The 23,796-nt window shown below is 37.5% G+C and overlaps 8 non-coding genes across 8 annotated transcripts; 7 read left to right on the forward strand and 1 right to left on the reverse strand.

Moving 5' to 3' along the window:
- Positions 1 to 4,260: 4,260 nt before the first annotated feature.
- TRNAN-AUU (transfer RNA asparagine (anticodon AUU)) lies at positions 4,261 to 4,334 on the reverse strand. The gene has a single exon. It is a non-coding gene; the product is annotated as a tRNA-Asn (tRNA).
- Positions 4,335 to 19,989: 15,655 nt separating this feature from the next.
- Positions 19,990 to 20,152, forward strand: LOC135037434 (U1 spliceosomal RNA). The gene has a single exon (XR_010231987.1). It is a non-coding gene; the product is annotated as a U1 spliceosomal RNA (small nuclear RNA).
- Positions 20,153 to 20,823: 671 nt separating this feature from the next.
- LOC135037419 (U1 spliceosomal RNA) lies at positions 20,824 to 20,987 on the forward strand. The gene has a single exon (XR_010231972.1). It is a non-coding gene; the product is annotated as a U1 spliceosomal RNA (small nuclear RNA).
- Positions 20,988 to 21,139: 152 nt separating this feature from the next.
- Positions 21,140 to 21,302, forward strand: LOC135037441 (U1 spliceosomal RNA). Its single transcript, XR_010231994.1, has one exon. It is a non-coding gene; the product is annotated as a U1 spliceosomal RNA (small nuclear RNA).
- Positions 21,303 to 21,948: 646 nt separating this feature from the next.
- Positions 21,949 to 22,112, forward strand: LOC135037426 (U1 spliceosomal RNA). The gene has a single exon (XR_010231979.1). It is a non-coding gene; the product is annotated as a U1 spliceosomal RNA (small nuclear RNA).
- A 152-nt stretch (positions 22,113 to 22,264) lies between these two features.
- LOC135037445 (U1 spliceosomal RNA) lies at positions 22,265 to 22,427 on the forward strand. The gene has a single exon (XR_010231997.1). It is a non-coding gene; the product is annotated as a U1 spliceosomal RNA (small nuclear RNA).
- A 671-nt stretch (positions 22,428 to 23,098) lies between these two features.
- Positions 23,099 to 23,262, forward strand: LOC135037420 (U1 spliceosomal RNA). Its single transcript, XR_010231973.1, has one exon. It is a non-coding gene; the product is annotated as a U1 spliceosomal RNA (small nuclear RNA).
- Positions 23,263 to 23,414: 152 nt separating this feature from the next.
- Positions 23,415 to 23,577, forward strand: LOC135037437 (U1 spliceosomal RNA). The gene has a single exon (XR_010231990.1). It is a non-coding gene; the product is annotated as a U1 spliceosomal RNA (small nuclear RNA).
- Positions 23,578 to 23,796: the final 219 nt, after the last annotated feature.

Consider the following 23,796-nt stretch of genomic DNA (forward strand, 5'->3'; position numbering starts at 1 on the left):
TACCATTTTAATTTGTTTTAATAGTATATTGACAGTATTGTTTTCTTTCAAAAATCCACTTCATTTTCTTTACCCTATTATTAAAATGGTAATTGACAAAAACAAACTACATTGTCACCAGAAGAGCAATACAAAATGTACAAGTGATATATTAAAATCATCTTTCCAGCTTGAATTTCAATGATGCATTGGGGCAACGATTTTGTGAGAAACATCTTCACCCTTAAATAAAGATTTTCTTAATTCCTTACCTGTGTGCTAATTAGATATCACCTTGTTTTCACATTAAACAGACTTCCACATGAGAAAGCAGCAAGGATGCAGTGGCGTTAATGTTTCCTGGTGTCAACCTGTATTATTTCAGTAGACATTGAAATGAGGATGCATCTTGCTGCCTTTCCAATGAAGCAAGTTTAATTTAGTAATAGGTGAAAAACCATCCTTACAAAGGTGTTAATCAGAGACTTGGCTTTGTGGACACTTTTCAGAGAACAAATTTGTTAGCATAAAAATAAAGCAAGAAAATGAAGAGCTGTTTAATCACGCAATTTGATTTTTTTGCCAGCATATTTCTTTTTCTCTGCAACCCACTGCTAAATTGTGCTTCCTAGATGTTTTTATAAAATCACTGAATCAAATCTAACTCTGATTACATCAGAGAAGGCCAGGTACCCTACACCATAACAGGGGGTATGAAATTTGACTTGTCTACTTAAAGATCACCAAAATCTGATAACAAGGTCAATTACGTCCCTGGGTGGGATTGAACCACCAACCTTTTGGTTAATAGCCGTACACACTAACTGATTGCGCCACAGAGACACTTTGCAAAAGTACATACTGACAAATGCTAATAAGCATTCATCTAAAACGTTTCCTAGAAAAACTTAAAAAAGTCAATAATCTGGAGAGTTTTTGTAAGATGTTTCTTCCATCAACCAACGAAGAAACACATTGGTACTTTCCCATGATGAGTGAGTGCTTCAGGATCTCTTGCACTTACATGTGCAGCAGAGTACAGCAATGGAAGCATGCTGGGCCCATAACCCAGAGGTAGGCAGATTGAAACTATCCTCTGCTATATGCATTTTTTTGTTTGTTAATTAAAGTAATCCAAAACTGGGATTGATATTTTGGCTCTTTTATTTTTACTTAAAGTACAATAACTTTTACCATTTTAATTTGTTTTAATAGTATATTGACAGTATTGTTTTCTTTCAAAAATCCACTTAATTTTCTTTACCCTATTATTAAAATGGTAATTGACAAAAACAAACTACATTGTCACCAGAAGAGCAATACAAAATGTACAAGTGATATATTAAAATCATCTTTCCAGCTTGAATTTCAATGATGCATTGGGGCAACGATTTTGTGAGAAACATCTTCACCCTTAAATAAAGATTTTCTTAATTCCTTACCTGTGTGCTAATTAGATATCACCTTGTTTTCACATTAAACAGACTTCCACATGAGAAAGCAGCAAGGATGCAGTGGCGTTAATGTTTCCTGGTGTCAACCTGTATTATTTCAGTAGACATTGAAATGAGGATACATCTTGCTGCCTTTCCAATGAAGCAAGTTTAATTTAGTAATAGGTGAAAAACCATCCCTACAAAGGTGTTAATCAGAGACTTGGCTTTGTGGACACTTTTCAGAGAACAAATTTGTTAGCATAAAAATAAAGCTAGAAAATGAAGAGCTGTTTAATCACGCAATTTGGTTTTTTTGCCAGCATATTTCTTTTTCTCTGCAACCCACTGCTAAATTGTGCTTCCTAGATGTTTTTATAAAATCACTGAATCAAATCTAACTCTGATTACATCAGAGAAGGCCAGGTACCCTACACCATAACAGGGGGTATGAAATTTGACTTGTCTACTTAAAGATCACCAAAATCTGATAACAATGTCAATTACGTCCCTGGGTGGGATTGAACCACCAACCTTTTGGTTAATAGCCGTACACACTAACTGATTGCGCCACAGAGACACTTTGCAAAAAGTACATACTGACAAATGCTAATAAGCATTCATCTAAAACGTTTCCTAGAAAAACTTAAAAAAGTCAATAATCTGGAGAGTTTTTGTAAGATGTTTCTTCTATCAACCAACGAAGAAACACATTGGTACTTTCCCATGATGAGTGAGTGCTTCAGGATCTCTTGCACTTACATGTGCAGCAGAGTACAGCAATGGAAGCATGCTGGGCCCATAACCCAGAGGTAGGCAGATTGAAACTATCCTCTGCTATATGCATTTTTTTGTTTGTTAATTAAAGTAATCCAAAACTGGGATTGATATTTTGTCTCTTTTATTTTTACTTAAAGTACAATAACTTTTACCATTTTAATTTGTTTTAATAGTATATTGACAGTATTGTTTTCTTTCAAAAATCCACTTCATTTTCTTTACCCTATTATTAAAATGGTAATTGACAAAAACAAACTACATTGTCACCAGAAGAGCAATACAAAATGTACAAGTGATATATTAAAATCATCTTTCCAGCTTGAATTTCAATGATGCATTGGGGCAACAATTTTGTGAGAAACATCTTCACCCTTAAATAAAGATTTTCTTAATTCCTTACCTGTGTGCTAATTAGATATCACCTTGTTTTCACATTAAACAGACTTCCACATGAGAAAGCAGCAAGGATGCAGTGGCGTTAATGTTTCCTGGTGTCAACCTGTATTATTTCAGTAGACATTGAAATGAGGATGCATCTTGCTGCCTTTCCAATGAAGCAAGTTTAATTTAGTAATAGGTGAAAAACCATCCTTACAAAGGTGTTAATCAGAGACTTGGCTTTGTGGACACTTTTCAGAGAACAAATTTGTTAGCATAAAAATAAAGCCAGAAAATGAAGAGCTGTTTAATCACGCAATTTGATTTTTTTGCCAGCATATTTCTTTTTCTCTGCAACCCACTGCTAAATTGTGCTTCCTAGATGTTTTTATAAAATCACTGAATCAAATCTAACTCTGATTACATCAGAGAAGGCCAGGTACCCTACACCATAACAGGGGGTATGAAATTTGACTTGTCTACTTAAAGATCACCAAAATCTGATAACAAGGTCAATTACATCCCTGGGTGGGATTGAACCACCAACCTTTTGGTTAATAGCCGTACACACTAACTGATTGCGCCACAGAAACACTTTGCAAAAGTACATACTGACAAATGCTAATAAGCATTCATCTAAAACGTTTCCTAGAAAAACTTAAAAAAGTCAATAATCTGGAGAGTTTTTGTAAGATGTTTCTTCCATCAACCAACGAAGAAACACATTGGTACTTTCCCATGATGAGTGAGTGCTTCAGGATCTCTTGCACTTACATGTGCAGCAGAGTACAGCAATGGAAGCATGCTGGGCCCATAACCCAGAGGTAGGCAGATTGAAACTATCCTCTGCTATATGCATTTTTTTGTTTGTTAATTAAAGTAATCCAAAACTGGGATTGATATTTTGGCTCTTTTATTTTTACTTAAAGTACAATAACTTTTACCATTTTAATTTGTTTTAATAGTATATTGACAGTATTGTTTTCTTTCAAAAATCCACTTAATTTTCTTTACCCTATTATTAAAATGGTAATTGACAAAAACAAACTACATTGTCACCAGAAGAGCAATACAAAATGTACAAGTGATATATTAAAATCATCTTTCCAGCTTGAATTTCAATGATGCATTGGGGCAACGATTTTGTGAGAAACATCTTCACCCTTAAATAAAGATTTTCTTAATTCCTTACCTGTGTGCTAATTAGATATCACCTTGTTTTCACATTAAACAGACTTCCACATGAGAAAGCAGCAAGGATGCAGTGGCGTTAATGTTTCCTGGTGTCAACCTGTATTATTTCAGTAGACATTGAAATGAGGATGCATCTTGCTGCCTTTCCAATGAAGCAAGTTTAATTTAGTAATAGGTGAAAAACCATCCTTACAAAGGTGTTAATCAGAGACTTGGCTTTGTGGACACTTTTCAGAGAACAAATTTGTTAGCATAAAAATAAAGCCAGAAAATGAAGAGCTGTTTAATCACTCAATTGGATTTTTCTGCCAGCATATTTTTTTTCTCTGCAACCCACTGCTAAATTGTGCTTCCTAGCTGTTTTTTATAAAATCACTGAATCAAATCTAACTCTGATTACATCAGAGAAGGCCATGTACCCTACACCATAAGAGGAGGTTTGACATTTTGACTTGTCTACTTAAATATCACCAAAATCTGATCACAAGGTTAATTACGTCCCTGGGTGGGATTGAACCACCAACCTTTTGGTTAATAACCAAACACACTAACCGATTGCGCCACAGAGACACTTTGCAAAAAGTACATACTGACAAAGGCTAATAAGCATACATCTAGAACGTTTCCTAGAAAAACATTAAAAAATCAATAATCTGGAGAGTTTTTGTAAGATGTTTCTTCCATCAACCAACGAATAAACACATTGGTACTTTCCCATGATGAGTGAGTGCTTCAGGATCTCTTGCACTTACATGGGCAGCAGAGTACTGCAATGGAAGCATGCTGGACCCATAACCCAGAGGTAGGCAGATTGAAACTATCCTTTGCTATATGCATTTTTTTTGTTAATTTAAGTAATCAAAACTGGGATTGATATTTTTGCTCTTTTATTTTTACTTAAAGTACAATAACTTTTACCATTTTAATTTGTTTTAATAGTATATTGACAGTATAGTTTTCTTTCAAAAATCCACTTAATTTTCTTTACCCTGTTATTAAAATGGTAATTGACAAAAAAACTACATTGTCACCAGAAGAGCAATACAAAATGTACAAGTGATATATTAAAATCATCTTTCCAGCTTGAATTTCAATGATGCATTGGGGCAACAATTTTGTGAGAAACATCTTCACCCTTAAATAAAGATTTTCGTAATTCCTTACCTGTGTGCTAATTAGATATCACCTTGTTTTCACATTAAACAGACTTCCACATGAGAAAGCAGCAAGGATGCAGTGGCGTTAATGTTTCCTGGTGTCAACCTGTATTATTTCAGTAGACATTGAAATGAGGATGCATCTTGCTGCCTTTCCAATGAAGCAAGTTTAATTTAGTAATAGGTGAAAAACCATCCTTACAAAGGTGTTAATCAGAGACTTGGCTTTGTGGACACTTTTCAGAGAACAAATTTGTTAGCATAAAAATAAAGCCAGAAAATGAAGAACTGTTTAATCACTCAATTGGATTTTTCTGCCAGCATATTTTTTTTCTCTGCAACCCACTGCTAAATTGTGCTTCCTAGCTGTTTTTTTTTAAATCACTGAATCAAATCTAACTCTGATTACATCAGAGAAGGCCAGGTACCCTACACAATAAGAGGGGGTTTGAAATTTTGACTTGTCTACTTAAAGATCACCAAAATCTGATCACAAGGTCAATTACGTCCCTGGGTGGGATTGAACCACCAAACTTTTGGTGAATAGCTGAACACACTAACCGATTGCGCTACCGAGACACTTTGCAAACAGTACATACTGACAAAGGCTAATAAGCATACATCTAGAACGTTTCCTAGAAAAACATTAAAAAATCAATAATCTGGAGAGTTTTTGTAAGATGTTTCTTCCATCAACCAATGAATAAACACATTGGTATTTTCCCATGATGAGTGAGTGCTTCAGGATCTCTTGCACTTACATGTGCAGCAGAGTACTGCAATGGAAGCATGCTGGACCCATAACCCAGAGGTAGGCAGATTGAAACTGTCCTTTGCTATATGCATTTTTTTTGTTAATTTAAGTAATCAAAACTGGGATTGATATTTTTGCTCTTTTATTTTTACTTAAAGTACAATAACTTTTACCATTTTAATTTGTTTTAATAGTATATTGACAGTATAGTTTTCTTTCAAAAATCCACTTAATTTTCTTTACCCTATTATTAAAATGGTAATTGACAAAAAAAACTACATTGTCACCAGAAGAGCAATACAAAATGTACAAGTGATATATTAAAATCATCTTTCCAGCTTGAATTTCAATGATGCATTGGGGCAACAATTTTGTGAGAAACATCTTCACCCTTAAATAAAGATTTTCTTAATTCCTTACCTGTGTGCTAATTAGATATCACCTTGTTTTCACATTAAACAGACTTCCACATGAGAAAGCAGCAAGGATGCAGTGGCGTTAATTTTTCCTGGTGTCAACCTGTATTATTTCAGTAGACATTGAAAAGAGGATGCATCTTGCTGCCTTTCCAATGAAGCAAGTTTAATTTAGTAATAGGTGAAAAACCATCCCTACAAAGGTGTTAATCAGAGACTTGGCTTTGTGGACACTTTTCAGAGAACAAATTTGTTAGCATAAAAATAAAGCCAGAAAATGAAAAGCTGTTTAATCACGCAATTTGATTTTTTTGCCAGCATATTTCTTTTTCTCTGCAACCCACTGCTAAATTGTGCTTCCTAGATGTTTTTATAAAATCACTGAATCAAATCTAATTACATCAGAGAAGGCCAGGTACCCTACACCATAACAGGGGGTATGAAATTTGACTTGTCTACTTAAAGATCACCAAAATCTGATAACAAGGTCAATTTGGTCCCTGGGTGGGATTGAACCACCAACCTTTTGGTTAATAGCCGTACATACTAACTGATTGCGCCACAGAGACACTTTGCAAAAGTTCATACTGACAAAGGCTAATAAGCATTCATCTAAAACGTTTCCTAGAAAAACTTAAAAAATCAATAATCTGGAGAGTTTTTGTAAGATGTTTCTTCTATCAACCAACGAAGAAACACATTGGTACTTTCCCATGATGAGTGAGTGCTTCAGGATCTCTTGCACTTACATGTGCAGCAGAGTACAGCAATGGAAGCATGCTGGGCCCATAACCCAGAGGTAGGCAGATTGAAACTATCCTCTGCTATATGCATTTTTTTGTTTGTTAATTAAAGTAATCCAAAACTGGGATTGATATTTTGGCTCTTTTATTTTTACTTAAAGTACAATAACTTTTACCATTTTAATTTGTTTTAATAGTATATTGACAGTATTGTTTTCTTTCAAAAATCCACTTAATTTTCTTTACCCTATTATTAAAATGGTAATTGACAAAAACAAACTACATTGTCACCAGAAGAGCAATACAAAATGTACAAGTGATATATTAAAATCATCTTTCCAGCTTGAATTTCAATGATGCATTGGGGCAACGATTTTGTGAGAAACATCTTCACCCTTAAATAAAGATTTTCTTAATTCCTTACCTGTGTGCTAAATAGATATCACCTTGTTTTCACATTAAACAGACTTCCACATGAGAAAGCAGCAAGGATGCAGTGGCGTTAATGTTTCCTGGTGTCAACCTGTATTATTTCAGTAGACATTGAAATGAGGATGCATCTTGCTGCCTTTCCAATGAAGCAAGTTTAATTTAGTAATAGGTGAAAAACCATCCTTACAAAGGTGTTAATCAGAGACTTGGCTTTGTGGACACTTTTCAGAGAACAAATTTGTTAGCATAAAAATAAAGCCAGAAAATAAAGAGCTGTTTGATCACTCAATTGGATTTTTCTGCCAGCATATTTTTTTTCTCTGCAACCCACTGCTAAATTGTGCTTCCTAGCTGTTTTTATAAAATCACTGAATCAAATCTAACTCTGATTACATCAGAGAAGGCCAGGTACCCTACACCATAACAGGAGGTTTGAAATTTTGACTTGTCTACTTAAAGATCACCAAAATCTGATAACAAGGTCAATTAGGTCCCTGGGTGGGATTGAACCACCAACCTTTTGGTTAATAGCCATACATACTAACTGATTGCGCCACAGAGACACTTTGCAAAAGTCCATACTGACAAAGGCTAATAAGCATTCATCTAAAACGTTTCCTAGAAAAACTTTAAAAAGTCAATAATCTGGAGAGTTTTTGTAAGATGTTTCTTCCATCAACCAACGAAGAAACACATTGGTACTTTCCCATGATGAGTGAGTGCTTCAGGATCTCTTGCACTTACATGTGCAGCAGAGTACTGCAATGGAAGCATGCTGGGCCCATAACCCAGAGGTAGGCAGATTGAAACTATCCTCTGCTATATGCTTTTTTTTTTTGTTAATTAAAGTAATCCAAAACTGGGATTGATATTTTGTCTCTTTTATTTTTACTTAAAGTACAATAACTTTTACCATTTTAATTTGTTTTAATAGTATATTGACAGTATTGTTTTCTTTCAAAAATCCACTTCATTTTCTTTACCCTATTATTAAAATGGTAATTGACAAAAACAAACTACATTGTCACCAGAAGAGCAATACAAAATGTACAAGTGATATATTAAAATCATCTTTCCAGCTTGAATTTCAATGATGCATTGGGTCAACGATTTTGTGAGAAACATCTTCACCCTTAAATAAAGATTTTCTTAATTCCTTACCTGTGTGCTAATTAGATATCACCTTGTTTTCACATTAAACAGACTTCCACATGAGAAAGCAGCAAGGATGCAGTGGCGTTAATGTTTCCTGGTGTCAACCTGTATTATTTCAGTAGACATTGAAATGAGGATGCATCTTGCTGCCTTTCCAATGAAGCAAGTTTAATTTAGTAATAGGTGAAAAACCATCCCTACAAAGGTGTTAATCAGAGACTTGGCTTTGTGGACACTTTTCAGAGAACAAATTTGTTAGCATAAAAACAATGCCAGAAAATGAAGAGCTGTTTAATCACGCAATTTGATTTTTTTGCCAGCATATTTCTTTTTCTCTGCAACCCACTGCTAAATTGTGCTTCCTAGATGTTTTTATAAAATCACTGAATCAAATCTAACTCTGATTACATCAGAGAAGGCCAGGTACCCTACACCATAACAGGGGGTATGAAATTTGACTTGTCTACTTAAAGATCACCAAAATCTGATAACAAGGTCAATTAGGTCCCTGGGTGGGATTAAACCACCAACCTTTTGGTTAATAGCCATACATACTAACTGATTGCACCACAGAGACACTTTGCAAAAGTTCATACTGACAAAGGCTAATAAGCATTCATCTAAAACGTTTCCTAGAAAAACTTTAAAAAGTCAATAATCTGGAGAGTTTTTGTAAGATGTTTCTTCCATCAACCAACGAAGAAACACATTGGTACTTTCCCATGATGAGTGAGTGCTTCAGGATCTCTTGCACTTACATGTGCAGCAGAGTACAGCAATGGAAGCATGCTGGGCCCATAACCCAGAGGTAGGCAGATTGAAACTATCCTCTGCTATATGCATTTTTTTGTTTGTTAATTAAAGTAATCCAAAACTGGGATTGATATTTTGGCTCTTTTATTTTTACTTAAAGTACAATAACTTTTACCATTTTAATTTGTTTTAATAGTATATTGACAGTATTGTTTTCTTTCAAAAATCCACTTAAATTTCTTTACCCTATTATTAAAATGGTAATTGACAAAAACAAACTACATTGTCACCAGAAGAGCAATACAAAATGTACAAGTGATATATTAAAATCATCTTTCCAGCTTGAATTTCAATGATGCATTGGGGCAACGATTTTGTGAGAAACATCTTCACCCTTAAATAAAGATTTTCTTAATTCCTTACCTGTGTGCTAATTAGATATCACCTTGTTTTCACATTAAACAGACTTCCACATGAGAAAGCAGCAAGGATGCAGTGGCGTTAATGTTTCCTGGTGTCAACCTGTATTATTTCAGTAGACATTGAAATGAGGATGCATCTTGCTGCCTTTCCAATGAAGCAAGTTTAATTTAGTAATAGGTGAAAAACCATCCTTACAAAGGTGTTAATCAGAGACTTGGCTTTGTGGACACTTTTCAGAGAACAAATTTGTTAGCATAAAAATAAAGCCAGAAAATAAAGAGCTGTTTAATCACTCAATTGGATTTTTCTGCCAGCATATTTTTTTTCTCTGCAACCCACTGCTAAATTGTGCTTCCTAGCTGTTTTTATAAAATCACTGAATCAAATCTAACTCTGATTACATCAGAGAAGGCCAGGTACCCTACACCATAACAGGGGGTTTGAAATTTTGACTTGTCTACTTAAAGATCACCAAAATCTGATAACAAGGTCAATTAGGTCCCTGGGTGGGATTGAACCACCAACCTTTTGGTTAATAGTCATACATACTAACTGATTGCGCCACAGAGACACTTTGCAAAAGTCCATACTGACAAAGGCTAATAAGCATTCATCTAAAACGTTTCCTAGAAAAACATTAAAAAATCAATAATCTGGAGAGTTTTTGTAAGATGTTTCTTCCATCAACCAACGAATAAACACATTGGTACTTTCCCATGATGAGTGAGTGCTTCAGGATCTCTTGCACTTATATGTGCAGCAGAGTACTGCAATGGAAGCATGCTGGACCCATAACCCAGAGGTAGGCAGATTGAAACTATCCTTTGCTATATGCATTTTTTTGTTAATTTAAGTAATCAAAACTGGGATTGATATTTTTGCTCTTTTATTTTTACTTAAAGTACAATAACTTTTACCATTTTAATTTGTTTTAATAGTATATTGACAGTATAGTTTTCTTTCAAAAATCCACTTAATTTTCTTTACCCTATTATTAAAATGGTAATTGACAAAAAAAACTACATTGTCACCAGAAGAGCAATACAAAATGTACAAGTGATATATTAAAATCATCTTTCCAGCTTGAATTTCAATGATGCATTGGGGCAACAATTTTGTGAGAAACATCTTCACCCTTAAATAAAGATTTTCGTAATTTCTTACCTGTGTGCTAATTAGATATCACCTTGTTTTCACATTAAACAGACTTCCACATGAGAAAGCAGCAAGGATGCAGTGGCGTTAATGTTTCCTGGTGTCAACCTGTATTATTTCAGTAGACATTGAAATGAGGATGCATCTTGCTGCCTTTCCAATGAAGCAAGTTTAATTTAGTAATAGGTGAAAAACCATCCCTACAAAGGTGTTAATCAGAGACTTGGCTTTGTGGACACTTTTCAGAGAACAAATTTGTTAGCATAAAAATAAAGCCAGAAAATTAAGAGCTGTTTAATCACGCAATTTGATTTTTTTGCCAGCATATTTCTTTTTCTCTGCAACCCACTGCTAAATTGTGCTTCCTATATGTTTTTATAAAATCACTGAATCAAATCTAACTCTGATTACATCAGAGAAGGCCAGGTACCCTACACCATAACAGGGGGTATGAAATTTGACTTGTCTACTTAAAGATCACCAAAATCTGATAACAAGGTCAATTAGGTCCCTGGGTGGGATTGAACCACCAACCTTTTGGTTAATAGCCATACATACTAACTGATTGCGCCACAGAGACACTTTGCAAAAGTTCATACTGAAAAAGGCTAATAAGCATTCATCTAAAACGTTTCCTAGAAAAACTTTAAAAAGTCAATAATCTGGAGAGTTTTTGTAAGATGTTTCTTCCATCAACCAACGAAGAAACACATTGGTACTTTCCCATGATGAGTGAGTGCTTCAGGATCTCTTGCACTTACATGTGCAGCAGAGTACTGCAATGGAAGCATGCTGGGCCCATAACCCAGAGGTAGGCAGATTGAAACTATCCTCTGCTATATGCATTTTTTTTTGTTAATTAAAGTAATCCAAAACTGGGATTGATATTTTGGCTCTTTTATTTTTACTTAAAGTACAATAACTTTTACCATTTTAATTTGTTTTAATAGTATATTGACAGTATTGTTTTCTTTCAAAAATCCACTTCATTTTCTTTACCCTATTATTAAAATGGTAATTGACAAAAACAAACTACATTGTCACCAGAAGAGCAATACAAAATGTACAAGTGATATATTAAAATCATCTTTCCAGCTTGAATTTCAATGATGCATTGGGGCAACGATTTTGTGAGAAACATCTTCACCCTTAAATAAAGATTTTCTTAATTCCTTACCTGTGTGCTAATTAGATATCACCTTGTTTTCATATTAAACAGACTTCCACATGAGAAAGCAGCAAGGATGCAGTGGCGTTAATGTTTCCTGGTGTCAACCTGTATTATTTCAGTACACATTGAAATGAGGATGCATCTTGCTGCCTTTCCAATGAAGCAAGTTTAATTTAGTAATAGGTGAAAAACCATCCTTACAAAGGTGTTAATCAGAGACTTGGCTTTGTGGACACTTTTCAGAGAACAATTTTGTTAGCATAAAAATAAAGCCAGAAAATAAAGAGCTGTTTAATCACTCAATTGGATTTTTCTGCCAGCATATTTTTTTTCTCTGCAACCCACTGCTAAATTGTGCTTCCTAGCTGTTTTTATAAAATCACTGAATCAAATCTAACTCTGATTACATCAGAGAAGGCCAGGTACCCTACACCATAACAGGAGGTTTGAAATTTTGACTTGTCTACTTAAAGATCACCAAAATCTGATAACAAGGTCAATTAGGTCCCTGGGTGGGATTGAACCACCAACCTTTTGGTTAATAGCCATACATACTAACTGATTGCGCCACAGAGACACTTTGCAAAAGTCCATACTGACAAAGGCTAATAAGCATTCATCTAAAACGTTTCCTAGAAAAACTTTAAAAAGTCAATAATCTGGAGAGTTTTTGTAAGATGTTTCTTCCATCAACCAACGAAGAAACACATTGGTACTTTCCCATGATGAGTGAGTGCTTCAGGATCTCTTGCACTTACATGTGCAGCAGAGTACTGCAATGGAAGCATGCTGGGCCCATAACCCAGAGGTAGGCAGATTGAAACTATCCTCTGCTATATGCTTTTTTTTTTTGTTAATTAAAGTAATCCAAAACTGGGATTGATATTTTGTCTCTTTTATTTTTACTTAAAGTACAATAACTTTTACCATTTTAATTTGTTTTAATAGTATATTGACAGTATTGTTTTCTTTCAAAAATCCACTTCATTTTCTTTACCCTATTATTAAAATGGTAATTGACAAAAACAAACTACATTGTCACCAGAAGAGCAATACAAAATGTACAAGTGATATATTAAAATCATCTTTCCAGCTTGAATTTCAATGATGCATTGGGTCAACGATTTTGTGAGAAACATCTTCACCCTTAAATAAAGATTTTCTTAATTCCTTACCTGTGTGCTAATTAGATATCACCTTGTTTTCACATTAAACAGACTTCCACATGAGAAAGCAGCAAGGATGCAGTGGCGTTAATGTTTCCTGGTGTCAACCTGTATTATTTCAGTAGACATTGAAATGAGGATGCATCTTGCTGCCTTTCCAATGAAGCAAGTTTAATTTAGTAATAGGTGAAAAACCATCCCTACAAAGGTGTTAATCAGAGACTTGGCTTTGTGGACACTTTTCAGAGAACAAATTTGTTAGCATAAAAACAATGCCAGAAAATGAAGAGCTGTTTAATCACGCAATTTGATTTTTTTGCCAGCATATTTCTTTTTCTCTGCAACCCACTGCTAAATTGTGCTTCCTAGATGTTTTTATAAAATCACTGAATCAAATCTAACTCTGATTACATCAGAGAAGGCCAGGTACCCTACACCATAACAGGGGGTATGAAATTTGACTTGTCTACTTAAAGATCACCAAAATCTGATAACAAGGTCAATTAGGTCCCTGGGTGGGATTAAACCACCAACCTTTTGGTTAATAGCCATACATACTAACTGATTGCACCACAGAGACACTTTGCAAAAGTTCATACTGACAAAGGCTAATAAGCATTCATCTAAAACGTTTCCTAGAAAAACTTTAAAAAGTCAATAATCTGGAGAGTTTTTGTAAGATGTTTCTTCCATCAACCAACGAAGAAACACATTGGTACTTTCCCATGATGAGTGAGTGCTTCAGGATCTCTTGCACTTACATGTGCAGCAGAGTACAGCAATGGAAGCATGCTGGGCCCATAACCCAGAGGTAGGCAGATTGAAACTATCCTCTGCTATATGCATTTTTTTGTTTGTTAATTAAAGTAATCCAAAACTGGGATTGATATTTTGGCTCTTTTATTTTTACTTAAAGTACAATAACTTTTACCATTTTAATTTGTTTTAATAGTATATTGACAGTATTGTTTTCTTTCAAAAATCCACTTAAATTTCTTTACCCTATTATTAAAATGGTAATTGACAAAAACAAACTACATTGTCACCAGAAGAGCAATACAAAATGTACAAGTGATATATTAAAATCATCTTTCCAGCTTGAATTTCAATGATGCATTGGGGCAACGATTTTGTGAGAAACATCTTCACCCTTAAATAAAGATTTTCTTAATTCCTTACCTGTGTGCTAATTAGATATCACCTTGTTTTCACATTAAACAGACTTCCACATGAGAAAGCAGCAAGGATGCAGTGGCGTTAATGTTTCCTGGTGTCAACCTGTATTATTTCAGTAGACATTGAAATGAGGATGCATCTTGCTGCCTTTCCAATGAAGCAAGTTTAATTTAGTAATAGGTGAAAAACCATCCTTACAAAGGTGTTAATCAGAGACTTGGCTTTGTGGACACTTTTCAGAGAACAAATTTGTTAGCATAAAAATAAAGCCAGAAAATAAAGAGCTGTTTAATCACTCAATTGGATTTTTCTGCCAGCATATTTTTTTTCTCTGCAACCCACTGCTAAATTGTGCTTCCTAGCTGTTTTTATAAAATCACTGAATCAAATCTAACTCTGATTACATCAGAGAAGGCCAGGTACCCTACACCATAACAGGGGGTTTGAAATTTTGACTTGTCTACTTAAAGATCACCAAAATCTGATAACAAGGTCAATTAGGTCCCTGGGTGGGATTGAACCACCAACCTTTTGGTTAATAGTCATACATACTAACTGATTGCGCCACAGAGACACTTTGCAAAAGTCCATACTGACAAAGGCTAATAAGCATTCATCTAAAACGTTTCCTAGAAAAACATTAAAAAATCAATAATCTGGAGAGTTTTTGTAAGATGTTTCTTCCATCAACCAACGAATAAACACATTGGTACTTTCCCATGATGAGTGAGTGCTTCAGGATCTCTTGCACTTATATGTGCAGCAGAGTACTGCAATGGAAGCATGCTGGACCCATAACCCAGAGGTAGGCAGATTGAAACTATCCTTTGCTATATGCATTTTTTTGTTAATTTAAGTAATCAAAACTGGGATTGATATTTTTGCTCTTTTATTTTTACTTAAAGTACAATAACTTTTACCATTTTAATTTGTTTTAATAGTATATTGACAGTATAGTTTTCTTTCAAAAATCCACTTAATTTTCTTTACCCTATTATTAAAATGGTAATTGACAAAAAAAACTACATTGTCACCAGAAGAGCAATACAAAATGTACAAGTGATATATTAAAATCATCTTTCCAGCTTGAATTTCAATGATGCATTGGGGCAACAATTTTGTGAGAAACATCTTCACCCTTAAATAAAGATTTTCGTAATTTCTTACCTGTGTGCTAATTAGATATCACCTTGTTTTCACATTAAACAGACTTCCACATGAGAAAGCAGCAAGGATGCAGTGGCGTTAATGTTTCCTGGTGTCAACCTGTATTATTTCAGTAGACATTGAAATGAGGATGCATCTTGCTGCCTTTCCAATGAAGCAAGTTTAATTTAGTAATAGGTGAAAAACCATCCCTACAAAGGTGTTAATCAGAGACTTGGCTTTGTGGACACTTTTCAGAGAACAAATTTGTTAGCATAAAAATAAAGCCAGAAAATTAAGAGCTGTTTAATCACGCAATTTGATTTTTTTGCCAGCATATTTCTTTTTCTCTGCAACCCACTGCTAAATTGTGCTTCCTATATGTTTTTATAAAATCACTGAATCAAATCTAACTCTGATTACATCAGAGAAGGCCAGGTACCCTACACCATAACAGGGGGTATGAAATTTGACTTGTCTACTTAAAGATCACCAAAATCTGATAACAAGGTCAATTAGGTCCCTGGGTGGGATTGAACCACCAACCTTTTGGTTAATAGCCATACATACTAACTGATTGCGCCACAGAGACACTTTGCAAAAGTTCATACTGAAAAAGGCTAATAAGCATTCATCTAAAACGTTTCCTAGAAAAACTTTAAAAAGTCAATAATCTGGAGAGTTTTTGTAAGATGTTTCTTCCATCAACCAACGAAGAAACACATTGGTACTTTCCCATGATGAGTGAGTGCTTCAGGATCTCTTGCACTTACATGTGCAGCAGAGTACTGCAATGGAAGCATGCTGGGCCCATAACCCAGAGGTAGGCAGATTGAAACTATCCTCTGCTATATGCATTTTTTTTTGTTAATTAAAGTAATCCAAAACTGGGATTGATATTTTGGCTCTTTTATTTTTACTTAAAGTACAATAACTTTTACCATTTTAATTTGTTTTAATAGTATATTGACAGTATTGTTTTCTTTCAAAAATCCACTTCATTTTCTTTACCCTATTATTAAAATGGTAATTGACAAAAACAAACTACATTGTCACCAGAAGAGCAATACAAAATGTACAAGTGATATATTAAAATCATCTTTCCAGCTTGAATTTCAATGATGCATTGGGGCAACGATTTTGTGAGAAACATCTTCACCCTTAAATAAAGATTTTCTTAATTCCTTACCTGTGTGCTAATTAGATATCACCTTGTTTTCATATTAAACAGACTTCCACATGAGAAAGCAGCAAGGATGCAGTGGCGTTAATGTTTCCTGGTGTCAACCTGTATTATTTCAGTACACATTGAAATGAGGATGCATCTTGCTGCCTTTCCAATGAAGCAAGTTTAATTTAGTAATAGGTGAAAAACCATCCTTACAAAGGTGTTAATCAGAGACTTGGCTTTGTGGACACTTTTCAGAGAACAATTTTGTTAGCATAAAAATAAAGCCAGAAAATAAAGAGCTGTTTAATCACTCAATTGGATTTTTCTGCCAGCATATTTTTTTTCTCTGCAACCCACTGCTAAATTGTGCTTCCTAGCTGTTTTTATAAAATCACTGAATCAAATCTAACTCTAATTACATCAGAGAAGGCCAAGTACCCTACACCATAACAGGGGGTTTGAAATTTTGACTTGTCTACTTAAAGATCACCAAAATCTGATAACAAGGTCAATTAGGTCCCTGGGTGGGATTGAACCACCAACCTTTTGGTTAATAGCCGTACATACTAACTGATTGCGCCACAGAGACACTTTGCAAAAGTCCATACTGACAAAGGCTAATAAGCATTCATCTAAAACGTTTCCTTGCAAAACTTTAAAAAGTCAATAAACGGGAGAGTTTTTGTAAGATGTTTCTTCCATCAACCAACGAAGAAACACATTGGTACTTTCCCATGATGAGTGAGTGCTTCAGGATCTCTTGCACTTACATGTGCAGCAGAGTACTGCAATGGAAGCATGCTGGGCCCATAAACCAGAGGTAGGCAGATTGAAACTATCCTCTGCTATATGCATTTTTTTTTGTTAATTAAAGTAATCCAAAACTGGGATTGATATTTTGTCTCTTTTATTTTTACTTAAAGTACAATAACGTTTACCATTTTAATTTGTTTTAATAGTATATTGACAGTATTGTTTTCTTTCAAAAATCCACTTCATTTTCTTTACCCTATTATTAAAATGGTAATTGACAAAAACAAACTACATTGTCACCAGAAGAGCAATACAAAATGTACAAGTGATATATTAAATTCATCTTTCCAGCTTGAATTTCAATGATGCATTGGGTCAACAATTTTGTGAGAAACATCTTCACCCTTAAATAAAGATTTTCTTAATTCCTTACCTGTGTGCTAATTAGATATCACCTTGTTTTCACATTAAACAGACTTCCACATGAGAAAGCAGCAAGGATGCAGTGGCGTTAATGTTTCCTGGTGTCAACTTGTATTATTTCAGTAGACATTGAAATGAGGATGCATCTTGCTGCCTTTCCAATGAAGCAAGTTTAATTTAGTAATAGGTGAAAAACCATCCTTACAAAGGTGTTAATCAGAGACTTGGCTTTGTGGACACTTTTCAGAGAACAAATTTGTTAGCATAAAAATAAAGCCAGAAAATGAAGAGCTGTTTAATCACTCAATTGGATTTTTCTGCCAGCATATTTTTTTTCTCTGCAACCCACTGCTAAATTGTGCTTCCTAGCTGTTTTTTATAAAATCACTGAATCAAATCTAACTCTGATTACATCAGAGAAGGCCAGGTACCCTACACAATAAGAGGGGGTTTGAAATTTTGACTTGTCTACTTAAATATCACCAAAATCTGATCACAAGGTCAATTACGTCCCTGGGTGGGATTGAACCACCAACCTTTTGGTTAATAGCCGAACACACTAACCGATTGCGCCACAGAGACACTTTGCAAACAGTACATACTGACAAAGGCTAATAAGCATACATCTAGAACGTTTCCTAGAAAAACATTAAAAAATCAATAATCTGGAGAGTTTTTGTAAGATGTTTCTTCCATCAACCAATGAATAAACACATTGGTACTTTCCCATGATGAGTGAGTGCTTCAGGATCTCTTGCACTTACATGTGCAGCAGAGTACTGCAATGGAAGCATGCTGGACCCATAACCCAGAGGTAGGCAGATTGAAACTATCCTTTGCTATATGCATTTTTTTTTGTTAATTTAAGTAATCAAAACTGGGATTGATATTTTTGCTCTTTTATTTTTACTTAAAGTACAACAACTTTTACCATTTTAATTTGTTTTAATAGTATATTGACAGTATACTTTTCTTTCAAAAATCCACTTCATTTTCTTTACCCTATTATTAAAATGGTAATTGACAAAAAAAACTACATTGTCACCAGAAGAGCAATACAAAATGTACAAGTGATATATTAAAATCATCTTTCCAGCTTGAATTTCAATGATGCATTGGGGCAACAATTTTGTGAGAAACCTCTTCACCCTTAAATAAAGATTTTCGTAATTTCTTACCTGTGTGCTAATTAGATATCACCTTGTTTTCACATTAAACAGACTTCCACATGAGAAAGCAGCAAGGATGCAGTGGCGTTAATGTTTCCTGGTGTCAACCTGTATTATTTCAGTAGACATTGAAATGAGGATGCATCTTGCTGCCTTTCCAATGAAGCAAGTTTAATTTAGTAATAGGTGAAAAACCATCCCTACAAAGGTGTTAATCAGAGACTTGGCTTTGTGGACACTTTTCAGAGAACAAATTTGTTAGCATAAAAATAAAGCCAGAAAATGAAGAGCTGTTTAATCACGCAATTTGATTTTTTTGCCAGCATATTTCTTTTTCTCTGCAACCCACTGCTAAATAGTGCTTCCTACTTGTTTTTATAAAATCACTGAATCAAATCTAACTCTGATTACATCAGAGAAGGCCAGGTACCCTACACCATAACAGGGGGTATGAAATTTGACTTGTCTACTTAAAGATCACCAAAATCTGATAACAAGGTCAATTAGGTCCCTGGGTGGGATTGAACCACCAACCTTTTGGTTAATAGCCGTACATACTAACTGATTGCGCCACATAGACCCTTTTACTTGCCTTATAGAGCAGCTCTGGAGCTGTTACAGTGCCCGGCTGCTGCAAGAAATCAGCTTGAATGCTTAAGCGGCTGGGGCATAGCCAACATGAGCCCCACACCGAAGGAGGGTGGAGGTGTTTAATGCGAACTAGGGGTCATCCAAGCGCCGCAAAAGGCCGCCATGCCCTGCACGCCCCTTTTCTCTTTTCATATGCAGACGAGGGTTGATGTGATGACATCACCATATGCAAATCCATCTGCTGCAGGCCTTCCCCCAGGAATGCTTGCACTAGTTGTTGCATTTGGTTTGTTGTTTGGGGGTGCTTCAGTATTAGGCAGCCTTCTGCCCTCCCATGTTCATCTGAAAATATGTGTTCTCCCTGCAGTTGTTGTCCCCAGATGAGAGTTCCCTTGTGCTGCCTCAGTTGGATCTCCTTCACTTGACAGGGGGGTACCCGAGCAGCAACCCTCCCCAGCTCTAGCCCAACTCCTACTTACCTGCCAGGTGAGATACTATGATCATGAAGGTGCTTCTCCCAGGGCAAGGCTCACCCATTGCACTCTGGGTGTGCTGCTCCTGCGATTTCCCCAAATGTGGGAAACTTGACTGCATAATTTGTGTTTCCCCTGGTCGGCTCTCGTATAATTCAGATCTCTTTGTCTCAGGTCTCTCTCCAGCCTAGTTTGCTGTCTGTTTCCACTTCTCTTTTCTTGAGCCGCTCCCTTCTATGCCCTTGCGCACTATCCTGACTTCTCCCGTCTGCTTACTTTGTGCTTTCCAATGCACAATGCAAACTACAGGTAGTACTGCAGGGCCCACACCCTTTTACTTGCCTTACAGAGCAGCTCTGGGGCTGTTACAGTGCCCAGCTGCTGCAAGAAATCAGCTTGAATGCTTCAGGGGCTGGGGCATAGCCAACATGAGCCCCACTCCGAAGGAGGGTGGAGGTGTTTAATGCGAACTAGGGGTCATCCAAGCGCCGCAAAAGGCCGCCATGCCCTGCACGCCCCTTTTCTCTTTTCATATGCAGACGAGGGTTGAAGCCAACTTTGACCCACTGCTTGGATGGCATTACCATATGCAAATCAATCTGCTGCAGGCCTTCCCCCAGGAATGCTTGTACTAGTTGTTGCATTTGGTTTGTTGTTTGGGGGTGCTTCAGTATTAGGCAGCCTTCTGCCCTCCCATGTTCATCTGAAAATATGTGTTCTCCCTGCAGTTGTTGTCCCCAGATGAGAGTTCCCTTGTGCTGCCTCAGTTGAATCTCCTTTACTTGACAGAGATGTGCCTGAGCAGCGGCCCTCCCCAGCCCTATCTCAAATCATACTTATTTTGCATAGGAGATACCATGGTCATGAAGATTGTTCTCCCAGGGTGAGGTTCATTCATTGCATTCTGGGTATGCTGACCCCTGTGATTTCCCCAAATGTGGGAAACTCGACTGCATTATTTGTGGTAGTGGGGGACTGTGTTTGTGCTTTCCTCTGGTCAGCTCTGGTAAAAGTCAGATTTCTTTGTCTCAGATCTTCCTCTAACCTTGTTCTTCTTTCGAGAGTTCCCTTGTGCTGCCTCAGTTGGATCTCCTTCACTTGACAGGGGGGTGCACGAGCAGCGACCCTCCCCAGCTCTAGCCCAACTCCTATTTACCTGCCAGGTGAGATACTATGATCAGGAAGGTGCTTCTCCCAGGGCAAGGCTCACCCATTGCACTCTGGGTGTGCTGCTCCTGCGATTTCCCCAAATGTGGGACACTTGACTGCATAATTTGTGTTTCCTCTGGTCGGCTCTCATATAATTCAGATCTCTTTGTCTCAGGTCTTTCTCCAGCCTAGTTTGCTGTCTGTTTCCACTTCTCTTTTCTTGAGCCGCTCCCTTCTATGCAGTTGCGCACTATCCTGACCTCTCCCGTCTGCTTACTTTGTGCCTTCCAACGCACAATGCATACTACAGGTAGTGCTGCAGGGCCCACACCCTTTTACATGCTTTACAGAGCAACTCTGGAGCTGTTACAGTTCCCAGCTGCTGCAAGAAATCATCTTGAATGCTTCAGGGGCTGGGGCATAGCCAACATGAGCCCCACACCGAAGGAGGGGTCATCCAAGCGCCACAAAAGGACACCATGCCCTGCACATCCCTTTTTTCTTTTCATATGCAGACGAGGGTTGAAGCCAACTTTGACCCACTGCTTGGATGACATCACCATATACAAATCCATCTGCTGCAGGCCTTCCCCCAGGAATGCTTGCACTAGTTGTTGCATTTGGTTTGTTGTTTGGGGGTGCTTCAGTATTAGGCAGCCTTCTGCCCTCCCATGTTCATCTGAAAATATGTGTTCTCCCTGCAGTTGTTGTCCCCAGATGAGAGTTCCCTTGTGCTGCCTCAGTTGACTCTCCTTTACTTGACAGAGATGTGCCTGAGCAGCGGCCCTCCCCAGCCCTATCCCAAATCATACTTATTTTGCATAGGAGATACCATGGTCATGAAGATTGTTCTCCCAGGGTGAGGTTCATTCATTGCATTCTGGGTATGCTGACCCCTGTGATTTCCCCAAATGTGGGAAACTCGACTGCATTATTTGTGGTAGTGGGGGACTGTGTTTGTGCTTTCTTCTGGTCAACTCTGGTAAAAATCAGATTTCTTTGTCTCAGATCTTCCTCTAGCCTTGTTCCTCTTTCGAGAGTTCCCTTGTGCTGCCTCAGTTGGATCTCCTTCACTTGACAGGGGGGTACCCGAGCAGCGACCCTCCCCAGCTCTAGCCCAACTCCTACTTACCTGCCAGGTGAGATACTATGATCATGTAGGTGCTTCTCCCAGGGCAAGGCTCACCCATTGCACTCTGGGTGTGCTGCCCCTGTGATTTCCCCAAATGTGGGAAACTTGACTGCATAATTTGTGTTTCCCCTGGTCGTCTCTCGTATAATTCAGATCTCTTTGTCTCAGGTCTCTCTCCAGCCTAGTTTGCTGTCTGTTTCCACTTCTCTTTTCTTGAGCCGCTCCCTTCTATGCCCTTGCGCACTATCCTGACTTCTCCCGTCTGCTTACTTTGTGCCTTCCAACACACAATGCAAACTACAGGTAGTGCTGCAGGGCCCACACCCTTTTACTTGCCTCACAGAGCAGCTCTGGAGCTGTTACAGTACCCAGCTGCTGCAAGAAATCAGCTTGAATGCTTCAGGGGCTGGGGCATTGCCAACATGAGCCCCACACCGAAGGAGGGTGGGGGTGTTTAATGCGAACTAAGGGTCACCCAAGCGCCGCAAAAGGCCGCCATGCCCTGCACGCCCCTTTTCTCTTTTCATATGCAGACGAGGGTTGAAGCCAACTTTGACCCACTGCTTGGATGGCATTACCATATGCAAATCAATCTGCTGCAGGCCTTCCCCCAGGAATGCTTGCACTAGTTGTTGCATTTGGTTTGTTGTTTGGGGGTGCTTCAGTATTAGGCAGCCTTCTGCCCTCCCATGTTCATCTGAAAATATGTGTTCTCCCTGCAGTTGTTGTCCCCAGATGAGAGTTCCCTTGTGCTGCCTCAGTTGAATCTCCTTTACTTGACAGAGATGTGCCTGAGCAGCGGCCCTCCCCAGCCCTATCCCAAATCATACTTATTTTGCATAGGAGATACCATGGTCATGAAGATTGTTCTCCCAGGGTGAGGTTCATTCATTGCATTCTGGGTATGCTGACCCCTGTGATTTCCCCAAATGTGGGAAACTCGACTGCATTATTTGTGGTAGTGGGGGACTGTGTTTGTGCTTTCCTCTGCTCAGCTCTGGTAAAAGTCAGATTTCTTTGTCTCAGATCTTCCTCTAGCCTTGTTCTTCTTTCGAGAGTTCCCTTGTGCTGCCTCAGTTGGATCTCCTTCACTTGACAGGGGGGTGCCCGAGCAGCGACCCTCCCCAGCTCTAGCCCAACTCCTACTTACCTGCCAGGTGAGATACTATGATCATGTAGGTGCTTCTCCCAGGGCAAGGCTCACCCATTGCACTCTGGGTGTGCTGCTCCTGCGATTTCCCCAAATGTGGGAAACTTGACTGCATAATTTGTGTTTCCTCTGGTCGGCTCTCGTATAATTCAGATCTCTTTGTCTCAGGTCTTTCTCCAGCCTAGTTTGCTGTCTGTTTCCACTTCTCTTTTCTTGAGCCGCTCCCTTCTATGCCCTTGCGCACTATCCTGACCTCTCCCGTCTGCTTACTTTGTGCCTTCCAACGCACAATGCATACTACAGGTAGTGCTGCAGGGCCTACACCCTTTTACATGCTTTACAGAACAGCTCTGGAGCTGTTACAGTGCCCAGCT

The sequence above is a fragment of the Pseudophryne corroboree genome, unplaced genomic scaffold (genome assembly GCF_028390025.1).
Source record: "Pseudophryne corroboree isolate aPseCor3 unplaced genomic scaffold, aPseCor3.hap2 scaffold_674, whole genome shotgun sequence".
Lineage (NCBI taxonomy): Eukaryota > Metazoa > Chordata > Amphibia > Anura > Myobatrachidae > Pseudophryne > Pseudophryne corroboree.